Raw genomic sequence first — 8,108 nt, 5'->3', positions numbered from 1 at the left:
TTTTCCACCAATTAATTTGAACGACTTTTGTCTGAAACATTATTTTATTTGTCTAATATTTTTTAGAAATATTTAAGGAAAACTTGGTAAGTTTTTCAACATTTAACTTACGATATCTCGCTAACGATTCGTCGACAGAAAAAATAGTATTAGACATTTTTACTTTATTTACTATGAAGAATATATTACTATAATAGTATCCTAACTTGTTAATTTAATAATTTTGAAATTTCCAAAGGTCGATAAGTTAACAAAAGTTAAGGCATTTTTATAATAATATATTCTTGATAATAAATAAAATAAAAAAGTCTAATACCAATTTTTCTTTCGACGAATAGTTAACGAGATATCGTAAGTTAGATGTTGAAAGAGTTACAAAGTTTTCCTAAAACATTTCAAAAAATATTAGGCAAATAAAAATGTTTCAGACAAAAGTTTTTAAAATTAATTGGTAAAAAAAGAAAATATAATAAAAAAATTGGGCTTTCTATTAAAAAAAATAAGTTGACCTTCAACTGACCTTGAAAATACCTTCCAAATAAAAAACTGATAAAGTCATTCTCTTTCCCCTTCGAAATCATGGAACACGTGTTTTAGCTTTTTTTAATATCTTTAGTTTCTGAGAACATTAGCTGGAAAGATTTAAAATGAACACCCTGTACATAATGTACTGATAATATATGCATTATATTTCTTGTGAATTATATCGTTCGTACAACAATCTAAAAATGTGCTGTACTCGACAGCGTTCCATGTTATGTTATTCAAACATTATTAACCAATATTGGAATACCGCGTGGTATTATACAGTACTGTAGCGTGCGTGCGTGCGTGCGTGCGTGCGTGCAGTTTTCAAAATTATTGCAATTTGCTAAGAAACCAAGTGATACCGGCTATTCAAGATATTGCTGGAGAAGCTTTCCACAATATTTGGTTTCAGCAGGATGGGGCTCCAGCTCATTTTTCTCTGCAAGCTCGAAATATTCTAAACGATGTTTTCACTTATCGATGGATTAGTGGAAGAGGCACAATAGAATGTCCACTGAGATCACCAGATCTGAGCCTATTAGACTTCTTTTTCTGTAGGTATTTGAAAACAAAGTTCTATGAGACTAGGTCCGAAAATTTAGAAGAGCTGCGGGAAAAATAGTGAACGTTTCAAATTCAATCACACCCGACTTTTTAACTAACGAATTGAAACTTTTTATGTTCGTTTAAGATGCTACCAATTTGTCGAAGGACATCAATCTGAACATTTGATTAAATAATTAGTGTTTTTATTCCTTCACATACGCCAGTGTTCCTATCTCGGTCTTGCCTTAGTTGGCCGGACACGCTAGCGGTCTTGCCTTAGTTGGCCAAACACGCACGCACACACACACACACACACACACACACACACACAGACACACACACGCACGCACGCATGCACGCACACACAGGAACGCGCGTGCCCACGTGATGCCTGATCTTTTTTCTGTTGTTGCTGTGGGCCCTCGCAAAATCTCAATGTTCAAATGATCATAACTCTGCGAAAAAAAATCGTAGAGACCTCGGCGATCTCGCATTGTTTTTGTCTCGGAAAGCTCTTTCGAATGAGCCCTCACTCAACCTAACATGCCATTTGAGATTTTTTTGGCTCTCCCCTCCCCCCGGCCCCCGGGGGTGTGGAGGTGGGTGCTTTTGTGGTTAAATAATAGACTGCGATCCCATTGAATCCTTATAAATTTTAATCCTATATTTCAAACCGTTCAAAAATAATTAAATGGCCCCGTTTTGGTAGGCACTATATATAAAAAATAATGTACATACACGCACCATACAATTCTTATACATGCGCGTGTATGCATTACGTTTTAATGCAATACCTTCAGATTCCGTGGATATGTCATTATCTGTTTCGTCGTATTTCGGATTTTTTTTCCGACATCGTTTTTTATATAATTCGTTATTTGTGTATTGGTCGTACAATCTTTCACCTTGTACACTGTTTTTCAAATTCTTTGCTATCCTCATATGTTTCTGCAATAATTAAAGTAATTGTATTATACATCACAATTAATAAAAAAATGACAATATGTTGATAATAAAAAATGTTTCATGCGTTGAAAATATTTTTATTGTCACTCGCCAAATGGTCCAAACAAGCAAACATAATTAAATTCCGTCCAATCTGATGTACATTGTACTTGCTTCTTGATCCATGTAGAAATTGTTGAACTTATTCCCTTATTCAGAGGCCACCAACAATTTTCTTTGTTTTATCAATCCATATTCCTGGGACGGTATGAAACTAGGTGTCAACGTGAACTAAAGGGTTTTTCAATAAGGGCGAGTCGATGTTGCAGTGGAATAAAACAAGCTGTGTGTGAGGTATTAACGAAATTCTTCTTTTATTTGAAAGGCCCATGTTTGCCATTATGTGTGGAATATAACATCGTTCAAATGTCCGCCACGGCTTCTTACGGTGGCACGGATCCGAGTGGTTCAATTTTCAATGATTCTGCCGCATAGATCCGGCTGAATTTGAGCGATGGCCTGGGTTATGTTGACTTTAAGGCCATCGGTCGATTGCGGCTTATTGGCATAGACCTGCGACTTCAGAAAACACCACAAGAAAATGTCTAGCAGGGTCAAATCGCACGATCTTGGTGGCCAATTCACGTCACCTCTGCGAGAGATAACCATACCCTCAAATCGTTCATGCAGAATGTCCATCGTCGCGTCCGTTGTATGGCACGTAGCGCCGTCCTGCTGGAACCACATGTCGTCCACGTCCATATCGTTCAATTTGGGCCAAAAGAAATTGGTTATCATCGTTTTGTAGCGCTTGCCATTGATGATGGCCTCACCAACGTCGTTTTCGAAAAAGTACGGACCAATGACGCCGCCAGCCCAAAATCCGCACCAAAGAGTAACTTTTTGTGAATGCATTGCTACCTGTTGAACCTCGTGTCGGTTGGCGTCGTGCTATATACGGCAATTATGCTTGTTAACATAGCCATTCATCCAAAAATGCGCCTCGTCGTTAAACATGATTTTTCGGCCAAAATTGGGGTCCTCTTCCAAATGCTCCGAAGCCCAGTCAGCGAACAAACGGCGTCGTCTATGGTCATTCACTTTGAGCTCCTGGGCCAGTTGGATCTTGTACGGGTGCAGATCCAAGTCCCGACGCAAAATTCGCCAAGTTGAAGTCTGCGAAAGGCCGAGTTCTTGTGCACGGCGAGGAATCGACAGCCTCGGGTTCTCCTGCACACTTCCGCTTACAGCGGCGATATTCGCGGCCAATCTGGCGTTCCTTTGACGTACGGGTGTTGGCTGATCGTTTACCGAACTGGTCATCTCGAATTTGGCCACCAAACGTTGGAGAGTCGACTTTGAAGGGCCACCGTGTCTGCCGTAAAATGGGCGCAACGCGCGCAACGTTTGTAACGGCATAAAAATCCTTTATATCGTTATGCTGACTGCCGCCTAACATCACGCGGCAGTCAGCTGAGCGCACACCCCCCAACCCGCACCGTCACCGCGCCGCACGCAGCGCTCAGCTGAGCCTGCCCGAACACCAGGCAGCGACACTCGGGAACGATCGGCCGCCGAGCCGAGCTCGCGGCACCGCCGAAAAAATCCTCGACAAACGCCGCATAACCACGATTAATTCCAATTAAAGTCGGAATAATCGCTGATTAATATCCGGAGAAGACCGAAGTTAAGGAATCGTGGGTATATAATCCCAGCAGATTGCTGACGAGGGAGAGTCTCCAGAGTTCCGCCTCAGCAGATAGTTCTATCCCAGAGAGGATCAGAATAATCAACCGAGAATCTCCTGCAGAATACGTAAGTCATTTACCAGGCCGCCATCGACGGCGATTACGATTACCTATTGCGATATAGAGATCGAACGGCGAGTTTGCCGTCACTCCGCTGTGTTGCAGGAACGATCTCCCGTTATTGTGCCGTCTTTTGCAATATAGAGATCGAACGGCGAGTTTGCCGTCACTTCGGTGAGTTTTCCCGAACGATCTCCCGTTCTTGTACCGTCTTTCTGCAATCTAGAGATCGAACGGCGCGTTTGCCGTCACTCCGGTGAGTTTTTCGGAGCGATCTCCTGTTCTTGTGCCGTCTTTTGCGATATAGAGATCGAACGGCGAGCATGCCGTCACTCCGGTGTGTTTTCCGGAACGATCTCCAGTTTTTGTGCCGTCTTTCTGCGATCTAGAGATCGAACGGCCAGTTTGCCGTCACTCCGGTGAGTTTTCCGGAACGATCTCCCGTTCTCATGCCGTCTTTTTGCGATGGAGATCGAACGGCGAATTTGCCGTCACTCCGGTGAGTTTTCCGGAACGATCTTCCGTTCTTGTGCTGTCTTTCTGCAATCTAGAAATCGAACGGCGCGTTTGCCGTCACTCTGGTGTGTTTTCCGGAACGCTCCGTAATTACGTTCTTTTGTCACTTTTTATCATATAGGATTCTGGAGAGGCAAGGGCCCGATGGCGTAGGACCTCGCCCATCGATCGTGAGCTTTGACCACGCGGCCGGCCATCGACGCCCGTCGCCCCAACATATCTAGCCTTCATCCACGACGTTTCGCCCTCCTTATCAAGGAGGCAATACGCCATTTGATCTCCGCCTCGTCTATAGGAGATTCCTAAAGAGACACGCGTGTCGTTCTCACCCCTCGCCTCAACGCCGCAATCCGACGTTTAGGCGTCGCATAAGAAAGAGCGCGACGTGCCGCGACGCGTTTTTATAAGTGTTTTTGCGACCCGTCGTCGAGACGCGTGCCGAAACGCATGGCCTTTTAAATCTCGGCGAAGACGCAAGCAGCGCACGTCGTGGATTCCCCGCTCCCGCGAACCGTTCGATGCTCCATTGCACACCTCGCTACCGATAATTTGTGCCCATGTATTTATTTTATGTATACTTCAAACCTTTCGACGCGTGTAATATTCTTTAATTGTACGACAAGCAAATTGCTCGCCCGCGACCGCGACCACGCGTAGGTCCCAGCGACAGCGAGACAAAGTCGCGCGACAAAAGATTTTCTTATCACCCAAACTTTGTCCCAAAAATTGGGACACCGCGCCGCAACACGCGGTCGTAGCGTGCGTCGCAAGAAAAGATAAATAAAGACTTATTGTACTATACCTACTCTCATACGATTATTGACAAGTACACACCTCTGATCAAAAAATCTTTCCTGTGTTCGAATCGCAGACAATGATCCGACACGCAGGGCCGGATCGACCCGAAAAACCAAGCCCGGAGGCGCGACCGTTACACGTTTGCACTAACGAACACTTATTTTTATAATAAAGTTATATCATTTGGACGTGCTGCTCAATCGTGTAACTTGTAATGGTGATTTGGCATCAGTGACTGAATAATAAACAATAGGTTAGACAGACGCCGCCAAAACAGCATGGCCGCCACAGGCTGCCAACACCAACCCGCATCAATTGAAAAACCCTATACATAAAACATCTGCAATATTTTTCATATTAAATAACTAATGTCTGTTGTACAATGACAGAATATATATTATTGTATCGCTGGGTTGTGGTGGATGCGGGATCTTCATGTTAACTTTTAACAATAGGTGTCAGCAAAGTTAGACATGAACTATAAATACAAGAGACCTGTTACGAATTTAAAAAAATGGAGATGAGTGATATGAAAACAACTATTCAACCGTTTTTTTATAATCAGCTTTGATTTATTTTCTTTGCGAACCCGGACGTGCGCGGAATGTCACAATATGTATAAGCAAAAAGAAAAATATACATAAAAATTCGTTATGTTATACATATCAAGCACATATGTGTATTATGTATATGTAAAACTATCATATCACATATATAATTATATTTGTAATATATTTTGACATTTTTTAATTACTCTATACTCAGCAATATTAAAAATTAATATTCTATTTTTTCTCACTGTATATGCATATTGAGTGCGTTCTTTTATTCCCAACAGATGCAGCAGGCTTACCCTTTTTTACTATACTAGAACATTTACAGGCTCGCGCTTCGCGCGCACCATTTAATATTTTTATATTTATTTAAAATAAATATTACGTGATATATAAGAACATGTAATATAGATTGCTATGTGTGAATACTGATTATATATGCAAAAGAAAATATGAATTTCAGGCACAAAAATTATCATTAAACTAAATGTGAAACATATTACAATTTTTAGTTATTTATATTTATAATAATATAAAACATTACAGAAGCGCGTACTACGTGTGTACTATTTAACATCTTTTCATATTTAAAATAAATATTACATAATATTCTTTCTTATTCTTCCTTATTCTTTCAAACATATTCTTTTGCATTTTCTCATTTTCTTTAATTTTTTCTCAATTTCTGGTATTTTTCCTCTCTTTCTCTCATTTTAATAAGCAAAGTTAATGCTTATTATAAATGAATAAGAAGAAATAATAAATAATGTCAATTTTGACCATTAAGTATGCATTAAGTATCGTTATGGATGTTTTACGGATAACGAACGTTTTTATGGATAATGTAAACACCCATGGTAGTGTTTCAGCAAGAAAATAACTCAAGATTTTCAATATGTTCCAACATATTTATTGCAAGTTAACAACAGTAAGTATTATTCAATATTATTTTTATAAGATATTATACAATATTAATTAAAAAGTATTTATAAAATAATATCATATATACGTACATATAGGGTGTTACATTTACATACAATTCAATACAACGGGTTATCTGCCCATATCCGCGCGCGTCATAAATTAGGATATTTATCAATAGGCATTAGCATATTTTTCCATTGAAGTTGTTATTTTCTGAATTATTATAAATTCAGTAGGTTTGCATCATGATTTGTTAGGAAGTAGAATAATATTGTATTTATAAAATATATACATATATATATATACGAGGGCAGATTGAAAAGTTCTGATCCTAACATAGAAACAAGTATTTTTTCGGTTGAATGTAGTTTTATTTTTTAACATAGTCTCCTTTTAAGTCGATACATTTTTCCCAGCGATGCTCTAACCTCTTTAACCCTTCCAAATAGTAGTTGGCGTCTTGTTCCGCAAAATAGGTGTTTAAGTATGCGATGACCTCTTCGTTCGATGAAAATCGGAAAAAGTCGCTAGGGACCAGATCTGGTGAATGTGGTAGGTGGTCAACCAATTCGAAGTGCAATTCGTGCGCATGCATATTGCTTTTCAAATGCAAGAATTTACTCACGACACGATATTCAATTTTTTCCATTTTTACAAAAATTGTCATCGACTGATGCAAGCGACTGTCTAACTACAACTGAGCGTCTAAAATGGTTGAAATTTTCAGTCATCTTTCAAAGCATATACCATTGTAGTACCAGAATGGTTTTAACGAGTAGAACCATCTTCATGTTGAGGCTCAAAACTTTTCAGACTGCCCTCGTATATATATATATATATATAAGTATACGAAAGCTATGTAATACTTAAGTATACTTAAGCAATGTAATAATAGCAATAGCAACATAAGTAAAGTTACAAATTACTCATAATCACTTTACCGTTTTTTTAGCATAATTGTCACCTATAATAAGCTGATATAAATTGGAAATTTTGAGAAGAATAAAAAGAAAACATTATAAGCCTCATGTAATTTTGCAAAAGTATGACTTAATCCTAAATTCATCATAAGTTAATAATTACAACTTATATATTCATTCAGAATATATTATAAACATGAGTGGAATATACGCTCATACGGTTAACATGGTAATATTTTCATTCATCTCGAATAAATTTTCTCTCCGTAAAATTTAGAAAATATATTTCGAAAATTTGTTGTATTTAAAATGATCATCGGTTAAGTTGTGATCATTAACTTATGTTATAGTTAATCTGTTCATCGAAAATCTATTCATTTTGCATACTTGTTTGAGGCTTATAATATGTTTCCTTTCCTCCTTCTCGAAATCTCCAATTTTTGCCGAAGTTTACAATAACGTTAAAGAACAGTAAAGTAATTATGAGAAATTCGTAATTTTAATTGAACCACTTAAGCCCATGGCTTTCGTGTCTATATTTTTATATATTTTATAAGTACAATATTATT

Source organism: Harpegnathos saltator, unplaced genomic scaffold, assembly GCF_003227715.2.
Source record: "Harpegnathos saltator strain DR-91 unplaced genomic scaffold, Hsal_v8.6 scaffold313, whole genome shotgun sequence".
Taxonomy (NCBI): domain Eukaryota; kingdom Metazoa; phylum Arthropoda; class Insecta; order Hymenoptera; family Formicidae; genus Harpegnathos; species Harpegnathos saltator.
The sequence above is the reverse complement of the archived record's forward strand: the minus strand, read 5'-3'. Positions refer to the sequence as shown.